Source organism: Phocoena phocoena, chromosome 7, assembly GCF_963924675.1.
Source record: "Phocoena phocoena chromosome 7, mPhoPho1.1, whole genome shotgun sequence".
NCBI classification, from domain to species: domain Eukaryota; kingdom Metazoa; phylum Chordata; class Mammalia; order Artiodactyla; family Phocoenidae; genus Phocoena; species Phocoena phocoena.
In genome coordinates, this window is record NC_089225.1 from 35,004,465 (window position 1) to 35,031,762 (window position 27,298).

The window sequence follows — 27,298 nt, forward strand, 5'->3', positions numbered from 1 at the left end:
TCATCAGTGATATTGGTCTGTAGTTTTATTTTTTTTAGTTTTCCTGGTATCAGGGTGATGGTGGCCTTGTAGAATGAGTTGGGAGTGTTCCTCCCTCTGCTATATTTTGGACAAGTTTGAGAAGATAGGTGTTAGCTCTTCTCTAAATGTTTGATAGAATTTGCCTGTGAAACCATCTGGTCTTGGGCTTTTGTTTTTGTTGGAAGATTTTTAATTACAGTCTCAATTTCAGTGCTAGTGATTGGTTGATTTATATTTTCTATTTCTTCCTGCTTCAGTCTCAGAAGGTTGTGCTTTTCGAAGAATTTGTCCATTTCTTCCAGGTTATCCATTTTATTGGCGTAGAGTTGTTGATAGTAATCTCTCATGATCCTTTGTATTTTTGCCTTGTATGTTGTTACTTCTCCTTTTCCATTTCTAATTCTATTGATTTGAGTCTCCTCCCTTTTTTTCTTGATGAGTCTTGCTAATTGTTTGTCAATTTTGTTTATCATCTCAAAACCAGGTTTTAGCTTTATTGATCTTTGCTATTGTTTCCTTCCTTTTTCATTTATTTCTGATCTGATCTTTATGATGTCTTTCCTTCTGCTAACTTTGGGGTTTTTTTTGTTCTTCTTTCTCTAATTGCTTTAGGTGTAAGGTTAGGTTGTTTTTTTGAGCTGTTACTTGTTTCTTGAGGTAGGATTGTATTGATATAAACTTCCCTCTTAGAACTGCTTTTGCTGCATCCTGTAGGTTTTGGGTTGTCATGTTTTCATTGTCATTGGTTTCTAGGTATTTTTTTATTTCCTGTTTGATTTATTCAGTGATCTGTTGGTTCTTTAGTAGTGTATTGTTTAGCCTCCATGTGTTTGTATTTTTTACAGATCTTTTCCTGTAATTGATATCTAGTCTCATAGCCTTGTGGTTGGAACAAATACTTGATATGATTTCAATTTTCTTAAATTTACCAAGGCTTGATTTGTGACCCAGGATATGATGTATCCTGGAGAATGTTCCATGAGCACTTAAGAAGAAAGTGTATTCTGTTGTTTTTGGATGGAATGTCCTATAAATATCAATTAAGTCCATCTTCTTCAATGTGTCATTTAAAGCTTGTTTTTCCTTTTTTATTTTCATTTGGATGATCTGTCCATTGGTGAAAGTGGGATGTTAAAGTCCCCTACGATGATTGTGTTGCTGTCAATTTCCGCTTTTATGGCCGTTAGCATTTGCCTTATGTATTGAGGTGCTCCTATGTTGGGTGCATAAATATTTACAATTGTTATATGTTCTTCTTGGATTGATCCCTTGATCATTATGTAGTGTCCTTCTTTGTCTCTTGTAATAGTCTTTATTTTAAAGTCTATTTTGTCTGATATGAGTATTGCTACACCAGCGCTCTTTTGATTTCCATTGGCCTGGAATATCTTTTTCCATCCCCTCACTTTCAGTCTATATGTGTCCCTAGATCTGAAGTAGGTCTCTTGTAGACAGCATATATATGGGTCTTGTTTTTGTATCCATTCAGCCAGTCTATGTCTTTTGGTTGGAGCATTTCTTCCATTTACATTTAAGGTAGTTATGTATATGCATGTTCCTATTCCCATTTTCTTAATGGTCTTGGGTTTGTTGTTGTAGATCTTTTCCTTCTCTGTGTTTCCTGCCTAGAGAAGTTCCTTTAGCATTTGTTGTAAAGCTGGTTTGCTGGTGCTGAATTGTCTTAGCTTTTGCTTCTCTGTAAATTTCTCCATCGAATCTGAATGAGGTCCTTGCTGGGTAGAGTAATATTGGTTGTAGGTTTTTCCCTTTCATCACTTTAAATATGTCCTTACACTCCCTTCTGGCTTGCAGAGTTTCTGCTGAGAGATCAGCTGTTACCTTTATGGGGATTCCCTTGTATGTTATTTGTTGCTTTTCTCTTTCTGCTCTCAGTACTTTTTCTTTGTATTTAATTTTTGACAGTTTGATTACTATGTGTCTTGGCGTGTTTCTTCTTAGATTTATCCTGTATGGGACTCTCTGCACTTCCTGGACTTGATTGACTATTTCCTTTCCCATATTAGGTAAGTTTTCAACTATAATCTCTTCAAATATTTTCTCAATCTCTTTCTTTTTGTCTTCTTCTTCTGGGACCCGTATAATTCGAATGTTTGTGCATTTAATGTTGTTCCAAAGGTCTCTGAGACTGTCCTCGGTTCTTTTCATTCTTTTTTCTTTATTCTGCTCTGCAGTAGTTATTTCCACTCTTTTATCTTCCAGGTCACTTATCCATTCTTCTGCCTCAGTTATTCTTCTATTGATTCCTTCTAGATAATTTTAAATTTCATTTATTGTGGTGTTCATCATTGTTTGTTTGCTCTTTAGTTCTTCTAGGTCCTTGTTAAACGTTTCTTGTATTTTCTCCATTCTATTTCCTCGATTTTGGATCATCTTTACTATCATTACTCTGAATTCCTTTTCAGGTAGACTGCCTATTTCCTCTTCATTTGGTCTTGTGGGTTTTTACCTTGGTCCTTCATCTGCTTTGTGTTTCTCTGCTTTTCATTTTGCTTAACTTCCTCTGTTTGAGTTCTCCTTTTTGCAGGCTGCAGGTTCGTAGTTACTGTTGTTTTTGGTGTCTGCCCCCAGTGCCTAAAGTTGGTTCAATGGGCTGTGTAGGCTTCCTAGTGGAGGGGACTGGTGCCTTTTTTTTCGTGGATGAGGCTGGATCTTTCTGATGGGCACGACCGCATCTGGAGGTGTGTTTTGGGGTGTCTGCCACCTTATTATGATTTTATGCAGCCTCTCTCCTAATGGGTGGGGTTGTGTTCCTGTCTTGCTAGTTGTTTGGCATAGGGTTGTACATCTGTTTTTAATGCCAATATCATACTGTTTTGATTACTTTAGTTTTGCAATATAGTTTTCAATCAAGGAATGTGATGCCTCCAGCTTCTTTTTAAGATTACTTTAGCTATTTGGGGTCTTTTGCAGTTCTACACAAATTTTAGAATTAAAATTAACCAATGAAACCCTTAGAAACATCCTATAGTTTTTTTAAATTTGAGGTATAATTCACATACCATAAAATGACCATTTTAAAGTGTACAATTCAGTGGTTTTTAGAATATTAACAAGGTTTTATAATCATCACCACTATCTAATTCCAGAATATTTTCATCATCCCAAAAAGAAACTGTATGCTTTATCAGTCCCTTCACCCTTTCCTCCTAGCCTCTGGCAATCACTAAGCTGCTTTCCATCTCTACAGATTTGTCTATTCTGGAAATTTCATGTTAAATAATCATATATGATTTTTTGTGTGTGTGACTCCTTTCACTTAGCATTATGTTTTCAAAATGCATCTATGTTGTGACATATATCAGTACTTCATTCCTTCTTAATGGGTGAATAGTATTTCACTTCTGGATATATCACATTTTATTTACCCATTCATAATTTGAGTTGCTTCCATTATTTGGCTATTATGAATAATGTTGATATTTACATTTGTGTGTACATTTTTTATGTGTATATATACATTCTAATTCTCTTGGGTATATATGTAAGAATGAAATTTTGGGGTGATATAGTAACTATGTTTATCTTTTTGAAGAACTGCCAGTTTTATGTAGCAGCTGTACCATTTTACATTCCTGTCAGCAGTGTATGAGGGTTCCAATTTCTCTACATTCTCACCAGCACTTGTTATTGTCAAGTCATCCTACTTGATATAAAGTTGAATCTCACTGTGGCTTTGATTTGCATTTCTCTGAAGGCTAATGATATTGAGCATTTTTCCATGTGCTTATTGGCTAATTATATATCTTCTTCTGATAAATGCTTATTCAAATTATTTCCTCATTTTTAAATTGGGTTATTTGTCTTTTTATTTTTGAGTTGTAAGAGTTTTTTATATTTTATAGATACTAGGCCTTCATCAGATATAAGACTTTTTCTCTTTCTGTGGGTTGTCCTTTCAGTTTCTTGATAATGTGGTCCTACAGTGATTTTTAAAAACTATTCATTTGTATTTAATCCTAAATTTTCCAATACAATTTCACACCAATGGGAATATCTTTTAAAACACCATGATAGATGCTGAGCTAGGCCACTGTCAGGCTTTCCTTTTCCTTGGATTTTATAGATAACAGCCTGGCAAAGGAAAACAAGCTTTAGAAACACAAGGAAGGATAGAAATGTTTGTATTTCAGTATGGCTAAAAGATCCCAACAGTCATGATGATCTGTATATGTATTAGCCCACTTTAAGAAAGAATTTCAGACCATCTTTAAGAAATTTACTTTTTATTAGTCCATGACAATGAAGTGGTACAAATGAAGGGAGAATAGATTGCTCTAGTCATCCTATAAACCCTAGGAGATGAGTTGAATCAAGCTCCATGCTATGCACAGGTAAACCTGTGCCTTTCTCAGCCTAGAGATCCCGGTGTGAATAGGGTGAGAAAATATCAGGGACAAGAAAAGAGTTAGAAAAGAGGAGGGAGGGAGGCCTTTCTACAATACAGGACTGGATCTGAGAACTTTTCAGGAGAGAACATTTGCTCTGCAACTGCCTGAGGAGGGACACTCCTTAGGACTTTAGCTTGAATGATTCAGGCTGGTTACTTTGAACGCATGGAAGCTACAAATATAAAAGGAGCTCTAGGTGCTTTACATATATCTATCAGCCTACAACAACTTTGCAAAGTAGGTGGCATTATTTCCATCTTACCGTGGAAAATATTGACAAAGAGGCTAGCGATTTGCCCAAGGTCAAACAGATAAAGGGTATGGCTGGAACCATCTACCATTTAAAGAGGACAAATCTGTTCTATTTCATTGTTCTAGACCAAGTTTTAGGAGGACAGTCATTTTGGAGGATAAACTATTGTCCATTATCAGATATATAAGTGAATGCTAAGGCAAGGAGAAGTTTGTCCTCGTTGGTACACACAGCAAAGAGGTTTAACAGTTCCCAGGTGCTCCTGTTCTGGCCCCCAAGGGATATAATTAGAGTGACTACTAAACTCCTAACATGATACTAGATAATCTTTACATGTCTGTCTTTATCTCTTTGCCTCAGAATATAGGGACCATATTATCTTGTTCCCATTGCAATACCAGAGCCCAACATAGTGTCTGACATATATTAGTGCTTGTGTCACACACTCTACCCAAAAAAATTAACAAATGATTGCATGAATAAAAGAATACATAAATAATAAGAGCTAATAGTTACTAATTCTTACTATGTGCAGATATTGTTCTAAATACTTCTCATCTATTTACTCATATAAATCATACATCAAAAAATAAGTGTAATTAAGTACCTTCATTGGACAGATGAGGAAATGGATACAAAGGCCTGGATCTATGGTCAGTGCTTTTATACATTGCACTAAACAGCCTCTCCCACAAAATGAATCAAAAGCCTATTTATGTAACTGCAGAACCAGCCCCAAATCGGCCCTATCCTGTTTCTAAGGTACTGAGCTGTTTTCTAGATCCAGTGCTAAAGCCCCTTCACCATACTTTACCCTAAAGGGCCAAATTCCAAAGCCCTCCAATGGAAACCCGCTCGCCAGTGCTTCCACATACCAGCCTTCTTCCCCCAACTCAGAAAAGTTTGACTGAACCCCCAATCTGGGAGACAGATCTGAGCTCTGCTTCCTGTCTCCTTGCTGGCTGACCTCGCAATAAAGCTTTTATTTTCCTCAGAAGCCAGTGCCACATTATTGGCTTCTGTGTGCATTGGGCAGCGAGCCCTTTGCCGGGTAACAAATTCCTATTGCCATAAAATCAAGAGGATTTAGAAAGTAGTCACTCCCAATCCAGCTTTCAGGTCCTCTTGTCTCTGTAGTCGTTCACAAATATATGTTTGATTGGTGATAGTACTGAGAATGCTAAAGAACCGGGTTCCTTGGTTTCCCTTCTTTCCTCCGCTGGTGACTGGCGCAGGTCGAAGGAAGGTCAGGGACCCTGCAGACTTCACTCATGTCTGTGATGCCAAGCTTCTGGGCGCAGCAGCACAGAAGCCGGAGTTGTTCACAGAAAGATTAGATACCCAGAATGGTCAAAGAAGGGGTGGCTACAGATGACTCAGCAGATGGAAGCACCCTAGCAGGAGTGGCCGCATGTTTAAGTGCATGTGCTCTGACTCTGAAACTGCACCTCATCTTTAATCTGGGCTTGACATCGTGTCCTTGTCTGACATAGCTAATATGAAACGCAGACCACCACCTCTGCTTGGCTAGGACAAATGCTAACCAACCAGGAAAAGGATTTAAAGTGGTACAGGATTAGTCCTGCTCTTAGGAGATAATGGAAACATGTGGTCAAGCATCTTTAGCCTAGTGATCACCTGAGGGAAACGGTCTGAATTTGAGTCTGAATTACTCGAAGCAGGCACAGCTGATGCCCCTGCCACTATGACATGGGTGCTGAGGACTGCTGTGTTGCTAACATCTCTCTCACAGCAGCAGAAATGCAGTCGTGTTTAAGACCAAACATATATTACTGAGCGTCCAGGCTCTCAACTCATCAGTGGGGGACTTCCCTGGCAGTCCAGTGGTTAAGACTGTCCAGTGGTTAAGACTCCGTGCTTCCACTACAGGGGGTGAGAGTTCAATCCCTGGTCGGGGAACTAAGATCCTGCATGCCACAAGGTGCAGCCAAACAAATAAGAGAATAAAAAAATAAAATCAACTCATCATTGGGCTTGTAAAGCCAGTGATGGACAAATTTACTTAGCTGCCTGTTGCAGTCACCTGGGGAATTTAAAAATACTGGTGTCTGCATCCCCCCTTCACACATTCCTGGGATGGGGCCTGGGTGTGAGGATTTTTAAAAGCACCCAGATGGTTCTATTGTGCAGCCATGGTGGAGACCCACTGCCCTAGAATGTCATTTAAAAACTGCTCAGGCCCAAGTTAGCATTTTTACTATACCCATTGATGAGCAGATTTTATATATGTTCCAAGGTTATAATGATCAAAGGAGATAATGTCTGTAAATTGCTCAGCACAGTTCTTGGCAAGAATAAGCTCTCAATAAATACTAATTCTTATTTGCCCCAACTGTGTGTATGCGCGCACACACACACACACACACACACACACACACACCCTGTATTACAACTCTACAATCAAACCATAAGTTAGTAAAGTTACAGGAATTTTCTAGTTAACTGAGGATCAATCTCAAATTTACTTTAAAAAAACTGTATTAAATTATTCTTAACTACAGTTGCCCACTTCTCTGCTTAAGGATGTAAAGTCTAACTGACAATTTCTTCCTTGGACGTTTAAGTGTTGTTTTAGGACTGTCAGTGAGTCATAGTTTCTGTCTTCTACATGTCCATAGTACTAGGAGGTTCAAATATGAAAATTCAGGCCTTATTCAAAGGTGAATGTTTTATTAAATCCTAGTTATTAATTTATTTTTTAGCAATATATCTCTCACAGTAGAGCCAGACTTTGGTCAAAGTCCTGGCCAGTTAGATTAAAATAATGGTTTATTGTAGTTCTGCGTATTTTCACCATGAGACTGTGCTGTTGCATATGTGTTCATTTAAATCATGTTCAAACTTAAGAGAAATTGTACAAATTATGTTTTGATCAATGGAGTCATCTTGATTGATTTGCAGGTCAATATATTTTAAATTTCCTCTTCAAGGACATGGGCAGCACACTTTGAGAACAAGGGTGTCCCATTACCCGAAAAGGTCATGGCTATGTTGAGATATTCAGGAGGCGGGCAGGAGGGTGGACAGGATAAGCTGTACAGGGAGAGAAAGCAGCATGTGCAAGACCTTGAGGTATGACATACTTGGCATATCTGAGAAAGTGGAGGAAGAGTGTTCTGACAGACTCAAAAAGTGAAATGGAGCATATTCGCAAGGAGACTGGAGAGATACGAGGCTCAGGTCTGCGTTTTTGTTAAGACTTGATTCCTCATGTTGAGTCTGAGCAGTGTAAGTACCTGACAAGGAGCTTTTTTGATTATAACGCAAGTGCCTGACATTGAGCCTTTGATTACCAAGACATCCATTTCAAAGACATCCACCTCAAATAAACGTATTGCCACCTGTATGACACAGCTCCTACCTAAGCAACTAGATAAGGACCCAGGCTGATCTACCCAGGAAGTTTCCCTTTTAAAAGCCCTGGGTATCCTAGATAAATGAATGCTTGAGTGACCGCATTTTCCCTTCCTGCACCTTAATTTCTGCTCTTCTGTTTTAAATTCTCCAATAAAGAGTGAACCCACAAAGCCCTAGGCATGCCGCCATCAGCCCCAATAAAGGCAGAGCCCAAGATCCCCACTCTGTCTCTATCCGTGACCTTGCTGTATGGCCCTCAGGCATGCTCTAAACCCTCAATGGTTTATAAACCTTGTTTCTTCAAAGTTCCTTTGTTGCAGAGGTGCATGTTGCAACTGTAATAAAAACCCCAGGAACCAGTCCAGCCCCAGCACTGGCTCTGGTTGGGGAAAGATCTGTGGGGACCCCAACACAAGTAGTACAGGCCTAGCTTCGTGCCTCAGGTAGTCCTAGCCAATAGCATCACTATTGACAGGCTGAGACCTACGTGAAACACTGGGTTAGAGACATCCACCCATCCTCAATCTGTTTTGGCTAAGGGTTAACTATTTCCACAATAATTCTGTGTAACGAACCAGCCCAATACTTAGTGGCTTAAAACACAATTATTTATTCTCTCTCACACATCTGCGAGCTGGCTGGGAATTGGCTGATCTAGGCTGGGATTGGCTCTAAGCTGCAGGTTGGGGCCAGATTTACTCCACAAGCCTCTCATCTTCCCTGAACCAGTGGGCTACCTGGGGTAGCTTCTCTCATGGCCAGGCATGACTGCAATGGGCAAGCCTAACTGCACAAGGCATTTCGAGCCTCTGCATGAATCATGTCTGCTCATGTCCCTCTGACCCAAAGTCAGGAGGCTGGGAAGTGCACTCTGTTCACAGTAGGAGGAAATACAGGTTTTTAGGAGTTAAATGGCTGAAAGCACAGATGCAGAGACGAGTGGGAAATCTGGGCTAAAATGTTAACCTACTAGATCCACCAAGGTGAGGTTTTGGTGATCACCTTATGCTGTCCTGGTCATCCAATGCCACATGTGCTATTTTCCTGTTAAGAGGTTAATATGACCTCTGTTGACCCTAATATGTCATCTGGCCCTTGTTCTCTTATGCTGCTGGAGTCATTCCCAAAAAAGAAAGAATAAGAGCAGTGATCCCAATACATTTACTACGGGAAGACATCTGGAGAGTTGTATTTGTTTTTCTTCAGTTTTCAGCTGGATGTTTGGCATTGTGTCAAAAGCTTTACTCTGAGAGGTTTAAGAAAGTGAGTCTATTTAGTGTGTTACTTCCTCTCCACTTTATAATAAAACACTAGAGTCTCACTCAAATGCCACCCCTTGGCTGCTTGCTAGGAACTATGTTACAAGAGAATGTGGATGTCATAAGTTACCTTCTGATGCTCATTCACAAGAATAAATTCCCTCTTGAACCTAAACCAATTGGCTCACTTTAGAAATAATCCCATGCCTTGTTTTGTCACATGACAATGAGATTCTAATATGCAGGAGATCCTTGTCTTCCTTGGATTTAACAACCACAGTTTCTACTATTTGCTAATGACCACTTGGTCAAGGCACACAATCACTTGTCATTTTTATTGAGATATATAGTTGAATGCCATCTATCCCCACCTTGGTGCCACAGTTTTGATCATGTGCTTTTCTTAGAGAATATTAACTTCAATAGAAGTGTTTGCAAATTTGGGACTTTTCCAGCTATCTTGGGATATAACCCTGTGAATGCTGGGGGCCTTTCTTTATCTTTCTCTCTGAAAAGGAGAATGGCCTCTGAACTCAGTTCAGTGCTTCAAATAAAATAAAGCACAAACACCTCAGGGCACCTGTGGCATATATTTAGTGAATATTTATATATATGTTCACTAAATATATATATATATATATGCATATATTATAATATACCACATATTATTTTTTGAAGTATTTTATACATTTTTTATTCCTGAGCTGGTTTTCTGCATCAATGAAGCATTTACAGATTGAACATATTAAAGTAACATAAATAGAATAATAAGAAGCATAAAGATTACAAAGGGTGGTGCTAAATTTTCATTATTTGATGATTATATTAATGCTAGAGAATGAGTAAAAACAACCAGAACACCATTGCAATTAGAAATTCAGTTAGGTTGACTGTACAAGATTAATTGTCCTCAAAGTAAATTTTAAGAAAAGATAAACTACCTAGAAATAAATGCCCAGATCTATTTGAAGAAAAGTTTTAAATTCTACTGTTGAAACCAAAAGGCTTAAATACATATCAAGAACTGACATGTTCTTAGCTAAGAACAGTCAACTTTGTATAACAAGAACAGCGTTTCTCAACTGTATATTATAGCCTCCAAAGGACCCTTTTTAGACATATTTTTTCTTAAGCTCTCTCTCTTCTGTTAAATTTTAATACCACAGATACACTAAATATCTGTTTATATACTATACACATACCTGTGCTTTACACAGAAAAAGAGTAAGTTTTTAAAAAAGTAAATTTTTTGACCTCCAAGAACCAGTCTTTGTCCCTTTAGGTGTAATATATCCTTGCTGAGAATGCATGAAATAGACCTTCTCCCTTAATTTATTCCTAACTTTAATTCAATACCAATCAAAATACCAACAATAATTTTTGATGCTGGATACACTGATTCAAACTTACACGACTGGCTTGAAAAGCTTCAAAGTATAAGAATTCTGAAGGGGACTAGCTCTTCTATTAGGAGTATTAGACATATTGTAGAAAAAGTCATAAATATTGATATTATGTGATAGATTTTCCAGGATATATATTTTATAAGTAGAGCCAGTACATGGTGGAATTTAATATGTGGTAAAAAGTGGATTATCAAACAAATGGATTTTGAACAACTGACTAGTCCAAAGAATGAGAATGGGGAGTTTATCTCTATTACACTCTTTACACCAAAATAAAGATGGTCAAAGATTTTAACACAAAATGAGATACCACACAAGTATAGAAGAAAATATAGAAAAAAAATTCATATTTTCTTGGAGGGAAAATCTGGACACAAAATCCAGAAGCCATAAAATGAACGACAAAAAACTGCATTAAAACGAAAAAATTAATATTTGCATGGTTAAAAATACCACAAATGAAGTTAAAAGGCAAACAACACACCAGAATAAAATATATTTGCATTGTGTATATATATACAAAATGGCTAATATTCATAAGATATATTGAACTCTAATAAATCAATAATAAAAATACTAATGACTCCAGAAAAGTGGGCAACAGAAGAAATGGAAATGCAAATAACTTCAAAATGGTAAAAAAAAAAGTGATCATCCACAGAATAAAACTTGAATGAACATTTTTCATGTATCAGAATGGCAAAGTTGAAAATATTTTGTAATATAACGTGTCATTGAGAATATGTAAAAACAAATTCTTACCCATTTTTAGTAAGGGTATAAATCAGCAAAGTCTCTTTTGCAGAAACAGTTGGTTAATTGCTATGAAAAGTAGAACTTTACACACCCCTTGACTAATATTTTCAGATCTAAATATTTACGCTACAGATGTATTCATCCTTGTAGTTAAAGACATTTTTTCTAAAATGTTCACAACAGCATTTTTGTAATAGTGAAGAGTAAAATATCCAATGATAAAAGACTTCTTATATGATTTTGATACATTCATGTAATAGAATACAATGTAGCTATTAATGAAGAATGATTTCCAAGGCATTTTATGGGGGAAAAAAGCAAATTTACTGAAAATTATACAGTATTGATACTTGTGATAGTTAATGTTATATGTCAGGTTGTCCAGACTATGGCCTGCAGTTGTTTGTTCAAACACTAATCTAGTTGTTACTCTGAAGGTATTTGTAGATGTGATTAATATTTATAATTAGTTAACTTTAAATAAAACACATCACCCTTGATAACGTGGGTGGGCCTCACCCAATCAGTTGAAGGCCTTAAGAGTAAAACTGAGGTTTCTGGAAAAGAAGTTCTGCCTTATGACAGTAACATGTACTCTCACCTTAATTTCCAGGCTGCCCTATAAATTTCAGTTTTACGAATCCCCACAATTGGGTGAGCCAATTTCTTAAAAATCTTTCCCTCGCCTACACCCCTGTATATAAAAGAGATTGGTTCTGTTTCTCTGGAGAATGCTGGCTGATACAGTAAGTTATTATATCTTTTAAAAAACTTGTACATGTTATGATTGTATATTCAGCAATTGCCTCTGGAGGGACATTTAAGAGATTAAGACCAGTGGTTGTTTTTTAGGGGAGGTGGGGGGTTTAATTTATTTTATTGAAGTATAGTTGATTTACAATGTTGTGTTAATTTTCTGCTGTATAGCAAAGTGATTCAGTTATACATACATATATATATACATTCTTTCTCATAATTCTTTTCCATTATGGCTTATCACAGGATATTGAATATAGTTCTCTGTGCTATACAGTAGGACCTTATTATTTATCCATTCTATATATAATAGTTTGTATCTACAAATTCCAAACTCTCAATCCATCCCTCCCCCACTCCCCGTCCCACTGGCAACCACAAGTCTGTTCTCTATGTCTGTGGGTCTGTTTCTGCTTCATAGATAAGTTGACTTGTGTCATATTTTAGATTCCACATATAAATGATATCATATGGTGTTTGTCTTTCTCTTTCTGACTTATTTCATTTAGTATGATAATCTCTAGGTCCATCCATGTTGCTGCAGATGGCATTGTTTCATTCTTTTTTATGACAGAGTAATATTCCACTGTATATATATATGTACCACATCTTCTTTATCCATTCATGTCGATAGATCGATAGACATTTAAGTTGTTTCCATGTCTTGGCTATTGTGAATAGTACTGCAATGAACATATGGGTGCAGGTATCTTTTAGAATTATAGTTTTGTCCAGATATATATCCAGGAGTGAGATTGCTGGATCATATGGCAACTCTATTTTTAGTTTTTTGAGGAACCTCTATACTGTTTTCCCATAGTGGCTGCACCAGTTTACATTCCCACCAACAATGTAGGAGGGTTCCCTTTTCTCCACACCCTCTCCAACATATGTTATTTGTAGATTTTAAAATGATGGCCATTCTGACTGGTGTGAGGTGGTACCTCATTGTAGTTTTGAGTTGCATTTCTCTAATAATTAGTGATGTTGAGTATCTTTTCATGTGCCTTTTGGCCATTTGTATGTCTTCTTTGGAGAAATGTCTGTTTAGGTCTTCTGCCCATTTTTTGATTGGGTTGTTTGTGTTTTTGTTGTTGAGTTGTATGAGCTGTTTGTATATTTTGGAAATTACGTCCTTGTCGGTTGCATCATTTGCAAATATTTTCTGCCAGTCCATCAGCTGTCTTTTCACTTTGCGTGTGTTCTCCTTTGCTATACAAAAGCTTGTAAGTTTGATTAGGTCCCGTTTCTTTATTTTTGCTTTTATTTCTATTGCTTTAGGAGACTGACCTAAGAAAACACTGGTACAATTTATGTCAGAGAATGTTTTGCCTATGTTTTCTTCTAGGAGTTTTATGGTGTCCTGTCTTATATTTAAGTCTTAAAGCCATTTTGAGTTTATTTTTGTGTATGGTGTGAGGGTGTATTCTAAATTCATTGATTTACATGTGGCTGTCCAACTTTCCCAATACCACTTGCTGAAGAGACTATCTTTTTCCCATTGTGTATTATTGCCTCCTTTATTGAAGATTAATTGACCGTAGGGTGTGTGTTTATTTCTGGGCTCTCTATTCTGAGGAGCAGTGGTTGGTTAAACTTGTAACTCAATGTTTGGTTCCTAGCCCTGCAGTATCAAGTTGGGAGTGAGTTAGAAATGCAGAATCTGAGGCCCCACTTCAGGTCCATGGAATCAGATCTGCATTTTAACAAAATGCGGAATTTGAGAGGCACTGGCAAGGGGATTAGGGGCTGGGGGACATAGCTTCAGATGAAGGGTGGCCACTTCTTCAGCCTGGACTCCTGTGCACTGGTTGAACTTTCCTCTGTTCCCACTCGTCCTCCATCCTCTGCCTCTCCAACTCGCCCACGCAAGGTGACAACGACTCCCTGTCTCTCTCCTTACTCAGACTACTTCTGACATGCCTTCTATTGATGGCCTTTTCTCTGATCAGCTATTTTTTCTTTTTCCTTTTTGGGAGTAAATTTTAGTAGTCCAAATTAATTTCTCCTAACTTCTTGGGATTTCCTACCCCTGGTGCTCGATGACTCCAATCTACATGAAACCCTGGAGCTTGGGGGCAGGGATGGGATGTGGAGAACAGACACTGTGTATTTGGCTGTGCTGCATTTTCCTCAAAAACTGTGGGAAGGATGCTGGGCTATCAAAGAGGGGGGATGGAATTTTTGTTACTGTTGTTTATGCTCATATTGTGTTTTAAGCAGAAGAAATTTTTTAAATATCTGAAGGTTTCATTTAAGAACATGATTTATCAACAGATCTTGAAAAAAATTTTAACTTGGGGAGCTTTTAAAAGTGGTGTAATTGAATGCAGAGGTCAGTGAAAGATGAATTGATCTTATTAGAGGGCAGATTATCCAATAGGGGCTCACCTGATTTAGAGAAAAGCTATAACTTAAACAGGAAGAGAGGAAAGAAATATAAAAAAGATGACCTTGGGAAAAAAATCCAGCAGGAATAAAACCTGAAAACTTTGCTTGTTCTTATTGTTAAGCTATGGCTCTTATAATGTTTCCAAAGAATGAATGAGCCTGAAGCCTGATACAACTCGATATGACCTTAGAGTCTGTCTTCTAACAACTCTAAGGCCATTTGAAGAACTCGGCCCCCAAATGGATTCGTTAGGCTGCCCTATGGCTTAGAGAAATGAGTTTCCATTTTGCAGACGGCCTTCCCTGTTACTAAGCTCTAACTTCGATTCTCAGACACATTCTGCAGTGCATCACCTTCAAATAACCACCCTCAGTGTCAAAGACCTTCCTGTCTCCACTTGTTGAAGTGTTTTCTGAGCACTTTAGGCCTAGAGGCCGATCAAACCCCATCTGCCTAGCATAGTTCAGGGACACAGACATAACTCTGCAAGGCACTTCTTACTGCAGGCGGGGAAGGGCAGATGGGAATGTTATGCTAATTTTAAATATTACTTATCTGAACCTTTTTATTCCCACAACCACAAAAAAACAGTCCCAACTCTAGATTTGGATATAGAGTTACTCCAAAGAAGTGTACATTTATATTACTAGATAAGAACATTATTATAATATTGTAGCCCAGCTGACTCTGATGTTATCATGTAATGGCAGAGATCCTGTTAGCCAGGTACAGGATAATATCTTATTTTTGGACTAGAAATTGTTGATACTTCAAAGAACTAATCTGTGCATTACCTCCAAAGCATGAGGAAGCCCAGTATTTTGATATATCCCTATGGTATATGTGAAGCTTTCCAGTTGTGGTTCACAAAGTTTATTTTTATAGTAGTAAATTCCTTTTTCAAATGTAATTTTAGGTAGAACCTCAACATTTAGAATAGAAAGTAAGCATGCTATTAAGGAAATAAGTGGGCCCAAACTGCTACCTAGCTGTAGTAAGTGCCTCTAACCCCATGATATACTCTGAAGGACAATTATATCATCCGGGGGCTCCCTGGAATATACCTTGCAAACCGTCTAAATGAAAACCAGTTTTAATTTGGTGTTCCCAGTTTCCCTATTTTCTTAAGTTCTCCTGCTAGATCCATATCTTCTTGAATTCACAAGTTGGACTACACTCATAACAGTTGGGTTTATTTTTGAGATTGGGAGATTCACACTTCTGAACGCCAAGCTTTTAATCTTGACCTTTTGAGTTAAAATCTTTCTAAAGTATATGGCACATTTCCTAGTGTCCTTAAACAGTGTGCTAAATGAATTTTAATCTTTTTTGGCTTGGAATCATCATTTTGGAAACTACAATATATACTATTATACTTGATAGTTAATACAATATAGTAGAAAGAGCACGGACTGTGTAGTCCATGGCATACACTGAACAACCCACTGAACAGCTGTGTCCTTAAGCAAATAATTGAACCTATCTTAGTTACTTAAAAACAAAACATATATCAGAATGATACCTAATTTTCAGAGTCGAATGTAAAAGTTGAATAGAATAATGCCTGCCACATAGTAAGTACCAAATCATTTGTAAGGAGGGTATAGGGAGGAGTAGATAAGACTGCTAGCTGTCCACCCAAATCCGTACTCCCCATTTAGAGACTGAATTTCCTGGCCCATAGATCTACCAAAGGAGAGGATTTACCATCACCATCATTCCAGGGCCTTCTTTGAGTGGAACTGTGGTGCATTTCTAGCTTGTACCAATACAAAAAGCTGATCCATTTCTGTTGCAAGGGTTTTTCCTCCTCTGTTGGTTTGGTATTGCAAACCTCTGAGGCCAGCAGTGTAAGGTGAGGGAGAGGCAGTAATACAACAGAGGGAGGTGATACAGAAAAAGGAAAACCTGCTCATCAACTTACTTTTGCTATCCAGATCTGCTCAGGCCCAACTAGCACATGTACCATTTCTATCTAACAATAAACTACTGGGCCACCTGTCTGACCTTGTGACTTGGGGAATCTGATGGAATCATGTAGTCTCAGATTTCACAGTCACTCTGCTAGGCTAGGAGCTGCTTTGACAACAGGGAGTAGTTTTATGCCACATGAGGCCCAGCCTTGTGCTAGACTGCTAATCTCTGCTGTGACTCTTCTATGAGGAATGGCATCCAATCACCATGGATACCTCTAGAACCAATATATCTGCTGAATCTTGTAGGTCAAGTGACAGGGCCAATTGTACCGCAACTAGAAATCAAGTGCTCCAGTTCTTCAATCCCATGCTAAGAGTCTGCTTTTTAAGGTTATTTTTAGGTATCAACTGTCTCAGTGTAAGTTTTTCTGGAAAAACACAGCCTGAGACAAAGGACTTGCATGCAAGTCACTAACTTTGGGAAGCAATCCCAAGGAACCGAGATCAGAGTCTGGGAAGAATGGAACTGGGAAGTAGGGAAAGCCAGTCTGTGGGTCATTCTCATGCTGCTCACATAGTGGGCGACTGGGCTCCATCTCGGCTTGGGAACTTCTGAGGGCTAACTGCAGTTTTGTCCACCCAAGCGTCAGAGGGGGCTATTTGTCCACTGACTTTGCCTGGTGGGTCAAGTGTGACCTCCAGAAGTGATAAATCCAGGTTTGCTTTGCATAAGAATGGCCAAGTGAGCTGCTTTTTGTGATCATGTGCAACACCAGAGAAGCGTGAGGGCAGAGAGGGATCCTTGTGATGCAACCCGAGCAAGGGGCTTTCAGGTTACCTCCGCCTGAAGCCAGCGCTGCACCCACTAGAGTAAAAAGGCAGAAAGATGTACCTGAGGCAGGTAAGCTGTTTTCTTTAAACAAAATGGCTGCAGCAGCCATGCTTTTTCAGTAAGAATTATAAAGTAATTACTATCGCTTTTGTACTTTGTGTAACTATTACTTTATTGTTATTAGCTATCATTTCTTCCTGCCATTCATGTGGTTTTCTGTGGCACTGTTTCAAACTCTCATTAACCTGTTTCACTTCTACCATGAGTTTGAAAACCAATTGCTTTTCATGGTTGGTTAGGATTTTGAGTAAATTAAAAGTAAATAGGCCCTGAGTGGAAGCCTGAAATAATTTTTTTTTTTAATTTTTACTTGTGGCTGCGTTGGGTCTTCGTTGCTGCGTGCGGGCTTTCTCTAGTTGTGGCAAGCCGGGGCTACTCTTTGTTGCGGTGCACAGACTTCTCATTGTGGTGGCTTCTCTTGCTGTGGAACATGGGCTCTAGGCGTGCGGGTTCAGTAGTAGCGGCTCGCGAGCTCTAGAACACAGGCTCAGTAGTTGAGGCTCACAGGTTTAGTTGCTCTGCGGCATGTGGGATCTTCCCGGACCAGGGATCTATCCCGTGTCCTTGCGTTGGCAGGCAGATTCTTAACTACTGCGCCACCAGGGAAGTTCCCCGAAATAATTTTTAAAAAGCACATGAGGATGCTAAACTAAACTTACCATGGTAATTATTTCACTATATATGTAAGTCAGACCATTATACTGTACATCTTAAATTATACAGTGAGGTATGTCAGTTACACCCCAATAAAACTGGAAAAAAAATCTAAGAAATGTATAGATGCACATGATGTTATGACTTTTGATATGTCTATTTAGCCTACATAATGGCCCTTTATTTCCTCTTAAATTTCTCATTCTCATGTTCTAGTTGGGTGAAATCGTCAGAGACCCAAATTATAAACTAACATGGGCTATTGTTTTGATCTAACATGGGCTGTTATCATCATCACATAGTATAATTTATTATTACTATTCTTTTTATTTTGTAATGAGGTAAAAATTTTAAAACTATGTCATATTATAGCATTTTGCTAATTATTATAGCTTTATTTTGTTATTCGAGTTATATCCAGTACACACATATGAAATTTGTACCAAATTAGTACCAATTCATTTTAGTTCAGGTTCAGTAAATTAAAAAAAATAAAGAACTGTTAAGCCATGCATAATACGATAATATATTATAAACAGAACTCCCAATACAGGATTCCTGATCTGTGTTCCCAGCAAAGAAAGATATTTGTTTTGAAAATGAAGGATTTAAATCAAATATCTGCTTCCTCCAAAATGTTTTACAAAAAAGTAGTAGGGACAAAAACAATAATGGGGGAAAAGAAATAAATTGAACTTCAAATGGCTTTTATCTTTGGTACAGACTCTATTAGTTCAAATTAAGCAAAGATTAAAATGCAAATATTGATTTTGGTGTCAGCTGGATTTCCAGGGTCTTTGAAATGTTTAGAAAACAGTCTGCACATTTCATTTCCTTTTTTTTTATTTTTTTGGACAGCACACTGTTGCCAGCATTTCTTTGATTTGCACATCTGGAATCACTAAAACATACAGCTGGGAAGAACTGCCAGTGATATTTTGTTTTCTTGACTAGAATGAGAACCTTGGCCTTACCAAAGGGTAATTATCTGGGCAAGTTAATGATGAAATCTTGAGTGATGACAAGGTGGAGGCTCAGGTAGTGGCGACCATGGGATTTGGAATTGAATTTGTCACTATATTTCTCTGAATTTTATGAGATGCTGTGGAAGATATCACACTGCCTTTGTCAAACCTCCTGGGTCTCATGTCTGCTCACACACAGAGCAAGTCATGGCCTTCCACCTCTGAGGCTGATCATAGTCTTATCCACACAGGCAGCAGGTGAGAGAGGAGAGCATGGTGCACTCTCTTGCCAGCCATTCACCCCAAGTGCAAATACAAGACACACAAATCAACAGTGAAGTGCCATAAAGGAATCACCTTATGTCTCCAGCGAAAATAGCAAGAAAGAAGATGGAGACTTTACAAATTCAATGGATTAGAAATAGTCCAGGAGAGCAAAGAGGAAAATAATATGGCAGTGATTTTGTTTTAATGTCTCCAAGCTTCTCTTAAAAAAAAGAACAGCTCATGTAAAGAAATACTGATGAATATAGGAAGGTCAATTGCTTAAATGGTCTTTCCTTTTATGTCATTTAACAAACACCAGAGTGTAAATTGGTATAAACACTTTGAAAAAAATTTCTGGCAGTGCTTATGAAAGTTAAAATAGGTATGACACAGCAGTTTTTCTCCTGGCAACATACCAAACAGAAATGAGGACCCAGAAGCACATATAAGAGTGCTCATACTAGCTTTATCCATAACAGCCCCAAACGTAAATAATCTAAACATCTACCAGCAGTAGAATGGGTCTATGCATTGTGGTCTAACCTCAGAATGGAATGTTCAAAGCAACAAAAAGAACAAAATACTATTACATGGACTTCCCTGGTGGCGTGGTGGTTAAGAATCCACTTTCCAATGCAGGGCACACGGGTTCAATCCCTGGTCCGGGAAGATCCCACGTGCCACGGAGCAGCTAAGCCCGTGCACCACAACTACTGAGCCTGCACTCTAAAGCCCACGAGCCGCAACTACTGAGCCCATGTGCCACAACTACTGAAGCCCACACGCCTAGAGCCACAACAAAGAGTAACCCCTGCTCACTGCAACTAGAAAACAACTAGAGAAACTAGAGAAAGCCCACGCGCAGCAATGAAGACCCAATGCAGCCAAAAAATATAAATAAATATATGCATAAAAATTAAAAAAACAAAACAAAACAAAACAAATACTGTTACACACAGGAGCATGGGTGCATCTCATAGACATGATATTAAGTGAAAGAAGTCAGATACAAAACAGTACAATTCTATGATTTTATTTATATGAAATTCAAAAGTAAGCTAAACTCATCTACTGTGGTTAGATGTAAGATCAGTAGTCAGCCTGAGGTGGGGATACAGACTGGTAGGGGATATAGGGAGCCTTGTGGGGTGCCTGAAATGTTCTATATCTTGATCTTGGTGTTCATTACCCAGAAGTATACATACATGTGTTAAAATTCTCCAGGCTGTACACATGAGATCTGTGTCCTTTACTGTAAGGTATATCTCAATTAGAAAGAAAAATCATAGGAGTGAATAATACATAATCAAAATGTGAAATTACTATTGAAATCAATGACACATTAAGCCATTATCTTATTTGAAGAAAGTTCCCTATGAGAAGAATTCTTGAATTAATTATATAAACATTTCTGGACCCAAACATCCATATGAGTGAAGTCATTTAAGTAGTCACCTTGGAGGCCGCTATTCAAACTACACTGACATTGCTCTGTAATTGTTGGAGCTCATTTTTTAGAAACTGTCTTCCTAGACTTTGGGATATTATTTTGAATATGCATAAGGGGTCAGATATTTGTCCTCTGAAAGTGTCCCAAGTTTTTACTACATATAAATAATTTGGAACTACTTTGGGCTGTACAGAGGATTTACAGTATGACTAATAACATTTTTGTTGTTCAATAATCAATCGGGTGTGGTTGACTAAAAAATGAGGGTAATTATGTCATCTGGCTCCAGAAATATTCCTAAGGTTGACTCCAAAAATGATTCCAAAAATGTGCAGACTTTTGTTAGCATCAGTGTTAAAAGTTTCATGGCTTATTGAAGCCTCACATGTTCGCACGGTCAGAAGGAACTTGGCTCTCGGAACCCAAACAACTCCAAATCCAGAAAACGAAGTAACTTCATATTTATTTCAGCAATTCCGACAGGAGTTTACCATTGTATACCTTTCTTCTCAGGAGGTGTCGCCACCTTAGTTTACTGTAGGGTAGTGAAATAAGCCTAAGAGCTTCCTCTCTAAATACATCTCATTTCTGTTTTGAAGAGACAGATGCCTGCTCTTGCCTTCAGGAGGGCTGGGGTTTATAGCAGTGACATATAAGTCACTTTACCTACGGTTTTCAAATCATCGATTTTGTTTAACCATCTAAATATACATTCTTTATTTTCACATCTTTCAAGATTATCTTGTCATTCTCACCCTGCTATTTGAAAAAGCCTTGACAGAGCCCGCAGATAAGGTTTCCCATTTTACTACTTCCCTGCAGGGTGATATTGAAAGAGATGTCTGATCTTTCTTGGTCTCACTTTCTTTGTTTGTGAAATAATGATGATATAATGCTACCTTGCCAGATTGCTGGGGAGTGTTTACAGAGCATTCTTGGCTAAAGATCAGGGGAGAGTCCCTTCTCTTTTCTACGTCCTCCCTTAATTAATTTGCTCATTTTATAAGCATTGAGAGAAAATTTCAAAACTCCAAGATGAAACAAAAAGGATTTTCTACAAGCTCTTTTAGTTTCTGCTCTTGATAATATTAGCTATTATTCACGTATTTCTCACTTTGGATTCACAGCCATCCCTCTCTCGGGAGGTTTCTTTCTTTGAATTATATTGAAAAGTTAAAGCAGTAAAGAGGCTGACAAAGATGACACAGGTACCTTCTGGTCTCACTTCACTGGGAAGCAGATGATCCACCTCCCTCTCTTATACCTGAATGATTGACAGTGACGACATCCAATCCCATCTCATTTCTTATATGGGGCCCTGAGGTGAGGACTTCCTGTCTTTTCTAACAGAAATATGGCAAAATATCAGCATGTAATAGTTCTCACGACAGAGCAAGGTATAAATATTTTGATGAACATCTCATGTTTTCATTCTCTCTCCTTTATGTAACTTATATAAAGCATTTCTATTGATGGAGAAAGGATGGATGCAATGCTTTTAAAGTTTTAATACATTTTGATTTGAGGCTGTCTGGTTCATCTACATCAGAGCAAAGCTTTAATTTCCTAGGCATAAATTCATTTAGGTCATCAACTCAGACCGCCATTTAGGAGGATTATTCCAATCACTAACAGATATTTTCTTTGTTGTTGAGTTTACTTAATTTCCCAATCTATGATCTTTCCTTCTTGCATTAGTTTCTTAAATAGAGTCAGATCAGATTGTTTCATTTTACAAGTTAAAACTATCCATGAACTGAAATGTGTCCCAATTCACCTCAGGTTTCAGAACCAAGGGTGACAATCCTAGCCATAATAAACATCAAACCAAAATACAATATACCCTTACGAGGTATGCTATTTTCCTTCCCATGAGAGTGCAATAAATTTGGGCTTCCTAGCTTTATAGGCTCTAGGAGGCCCTGAGAAAACATCAGTTGGTTTAATTAAAATGCACACATGTAATTACTAAACCTAATGCTAAAACTATACAGTCTTGTATTACGTTCAAATCAGTGGTCTGTTAGGACAGCAAGTGTCCCTTAAAGTGATGCCAGCTTTTTGTTTGTTTGATTTTTGGTTTGGTTTTGGTTTTTGTTTTAACAAGAAGTGCAGTCAATAGAATTCTAGGACTCCCAGGTTAAACCAGTAAAACAAGCCAACTGGAGTCATGGGTGTACACACAGAGACCTGCTGACAAGCCAAGGGGTACAAACATAGCATAATTGGTAAAAACGAAGTAAGTGAACTGGTAACTTCTAAAGGTAGCAACTGGGCAATGTGATTTTTCTAGCAGAACTCACTCCTTCTTGGAGATGGGATGTCATATATAAGAATACCCTAAAATCTGAAAGTACATTTTTGGTCGCACATATTCATTCTCTAACCATTACTATGTTTCTTCCTGCATGAACCTGCACATTGAAAGCCATGACTCAAGTTGAAGAACATTTCTGCTTGTTTATTGTAAGATTCTTCATGGCTATGGTTACCATACCTAGTTCTTATCTTCATTTCCCTGAGCAAGGGGGGCTTGTGGGATGGCCCAATTGCCTACATCAGTAGATGTCAAAGAGTGAGTGCCTCCTCGTGGGTTCCCTCAATTCTCTCACAAGGGGCTGGAGCTGATTCTTTCTACAGGAAGTGGTCAAGATTCCCAGTGTTTATTCCAGTTGGATAGCCTCAAGCAATTAGGATATGCTTTAATTACTAAAGAGCCATGTAGATTTATACAGAAACTTGAAAAGAAACTTAAACTATCTTTCAACTTTACATGCTTCACATTTCTAGGCCCCTAATGGGCTCAAAATATTGAGCATTTCTTTTTATAATTTTATTTATTTATTTTTACATCTTTATTGGAGTATAATTGCTTTACAAGGGTGTGTTAGTTTCTGCTTTATAACAAAATGAATCAGTTATACATATACATATGTTCCCATATCTCTTCCCTCTTGTGTCTCCCTCCCTCCAACCCTCCCTATCCCACCCCTCCAGGTGGTCACAAAGCACTGAGCTGATCTCCCTGTGCTATGCGGCTGCTTCCCACTAGCTATCTACCTTATGTTTGGTAGTGTATATATGTCCATGCCTCTCTCTCGCTTTGTCACAGCTTGCTCTTTCCCCTCCCCATATCCTCAAGTCCATTCTCTAGTAGGTGTGTGTCTATATTCCTGTCTTACCGCTAGGTTCTTCATGACATTTTTTTTCTTAAATTCCATACGTATGTGTTAGCATACGGTATTTGTCTTTCTCTTTCTGACTTACTTCACTCTGTATGACAGACTCTAGGTCTATCCATCTCACTACATATAGCTCAATTTCGTTTCTTTTTATGGCTGAGTTATATTCCATTGTATATATGTGCCACATCTTCTTTATCCATTCATCCGATGATGGACACTTAGGTTGTTTAGATCTCCGGGGTATTGTAAATAGAGCTGCAATGAACATTTTGGTACATGACTCTTTTTGAATTATGGTTTTCTCAGGGTATATGCCCAGTAGTGGGATTGCTGGGTCATATGGTATCTCTATTTGTAGTTTTTTAAGGAACCTCCATATTGTTCTCCATAGTGGCTGTACCAATTCACATTCCCACCAGCAGTGCAAGAGTGTTCCCTTTTCTCCACACGCTCGCCAGCATTTACTGTTTCTAGATTTTTTGATGATGGCCATTCTGACTGGTGTGAGATGATATCTCATTGTAGTTTTGATTTGCATTTCTCTAATGATTAATCATGTTGAGCATTCTTTCATGTGTTTGTTGGCAGTCTGTATATCTTCTTTGGAGAAATGTCTGTTTAGGTCTTCTGCCCATTTGTGGATTGGGTTGTTTGTTTTTTTCTTATTGAGCTGCATGAGCTGCTGGTAAATTTTGGAGATTAATCCTTTGTCAGTTGCTTCATTTGCAAATATTTTCTCCCATTCTAAGGGTTGTCTTTTGGTCTTGTTTATGGTTTCCTTTGCTGTGCAAAAGCTTTGAAGTTTCATTAGGTCCCATCTGTTTATTTTTGATTTCCATTGTCTAGGAGGTGGGTCAAAAAGGATCATTCTGTGATTTATGTCACAGAGTGTTCTGCCTATGTTTTCCTCTAAGGGTTTGATAGTTGCCGGCCTTACATTTAGGACTTTAATCTATTTTGAGCTTATATTTGTGTATGGTGTTAGGGAGTGATCTAATCTCATACTTTTACATGTACCTGTCCAGTTTTCCCAGACCCACTTATTGAGGAGGCTGTCCTTTCTCCACTGTACATTCCTAACTCCTTTATCAAAGATAAGGTGACCATATGTGCGTGGGTTTATCTCTGGGCTTTCTATCCTGTTCCACTGATCTATCCTTCTGTTTTTGTGCCAGTACCATACTGTCTTGATTACTGTAGCTTTGTAGTATAGTCTGAAGTCAGGGAGCCTGACTCTGCCAGCTCCATTTTTCGTTCTCAACATTGCTTTGGCTATTCGGGGTCTTTTGTGTTTCCATACAAATTGTGAAATTTTTTGTTCTAGTTCTGTGAAAAATGCCAGTGGTAGTTTGATAGGGATTGCATTGAATCTGTTGATGGCTTTGGGTAGTAGAGTCATTTTCACAATGTTGATTCTTCCAATCCAAGAACATGATATATCTCTCCATCTATTTGTAACATCTTTAATTTCTTTCATCGGTGTCTTATAATTTTGTGCATGCAGGTCTTTTGTCTCCTTAGGTAGGTTTATTCCTAGATATTTTATTCTTCTTCTTGCAATGGTAAATGGGAGTGTTTTCTTGATTTCACTTTCAGATTTTTCATCATTAGTATATAGGAATGCCAGAGATTTCTATGCATTAATTTTGTATCCTGCTACTTTACCAAATTCATTGATTAGTTCTAGTAGTTTTCTGGTAGCATCTTTAGGATTCTCTATGTATAGTATCATGTCATCTGCAAACAGTGACAGCTTTACTTCTTCTTTTCCAATTTGGATTCCTTTTATTTCCTTTTCTTCTCTGATTGCTATGGCTAAAACTTCCAAAACTATGTTGAATAACAGTGGTGAGAGTGGGCAACCTTGTCTTGTTCCTGATCTTAGTAGAAATGGTTTCAGTCTTTCACCATTGAGGACGATATTGGCTGTGGGTTTGTCACATATGGCCTTTATTATGTTGAGGAAAGATCCCTCTATGCCTACTTTCTGCAGTTATCATAAATGGGTGTTGAATTTTGTCAAAAGCTTTCTTTGCATCTATTGAGATGATCATATGGCTTTTCTCCTTCAATTTGTTAATATGGTGTATCACGTTGATTGATTGGCATATATTGAAGAATGCTTGCTTTTCCAGAATAAACCCCACTTGATCATGGTGTATGATCCTTTTAATGTGCTGTTGGATTCTGTTTGCTAGTATTTTGTTGAGGATTTTTGCATCTATGTTCATCAGTGATATTGGCCTGTAGTTTTCTTTCTTTGTGACATCATTGCCTGGTTTTGGTATCAAGGTGATGGTGGCCTCGTAGAATGAGTTTGGGAGTGTTCCTCCCTCTGCTATATTTTGGAAGAGTTTCAGAAGGATAGGTGTTAGCTCTTCTCTAAATGTTTGATAGAATTTGCCTGTGAAGCCATCTGGTCCTGGGCTTTTGTTTCCTGGAATATTTTTAATCACAGTTTCAATTTCAGTATTTGTGATTGGCCTGTTCATATTTTCTCTTTCTTCCTGATTCAGTCTTGGCAGGTTGTGCATTTCTAAGAATTTGTCCATTTTTTCCAGGTTGTCCATTTTATTGGCATAGAGTGGCTTGTAGTAATCTCTCATGATCCTTTGTATTTCTGCAGTGTCAGTTGTTACTTCTCCTTTTTCATTTCTAATTCTATTGATTTGAGTCTTCTCCCTTTTTTTCTTGATGAGTCTGGCTAATAATGGTTTATCAATTTTTTTTATCTTCTCAAAGAACCAGCTTTTAGTTTTATTGATCTTTGCTATTGTCTCCCTCATTTCTTTTTCATTTATTTCTGATCTGATCTTTATGATTTCTTTCCTTCTGCTATCTTTGGGGTTTTTTTGTTCTTCTTCTCTAATTGCTTTAGGTGCAAGGTTAGGTTGTTTATTCAAGATGTTTCCTGTTTCCTAAGGTAGGATTGTATTGCTATAAACTTCCCTCTTAGAACTGCTTTTGCTTCATCCCATAGGTTTTGGGTCGTCGTGTCTCCATTGTCATTTGTTTCTAGGTATTTTTTGATATCCTCTTTGATTTCTTCAGTGATCACTTCGTTATTAAGTAGTGTATTGTTTAGCCTCCATGTGTTTGTATTTTTTACGGATCTTTTCCTGTAACTGATATCTAGTCTCATAGCATTGTGGTCGGAAAAGATACTTGATACAGTTGCAATTTTCTTAAATTTTCCAAGGCTTGATTTGTGACCCAAGATATGATCTATCCTGGAGAATATCCCATGAGCACTTGAGAAAAATGTGTATTCTGTTGTTTTTGGATGGAATGTCCTATAAATATCAATTAAGTCCATTTTGTTTAATGTATCATTTAAAG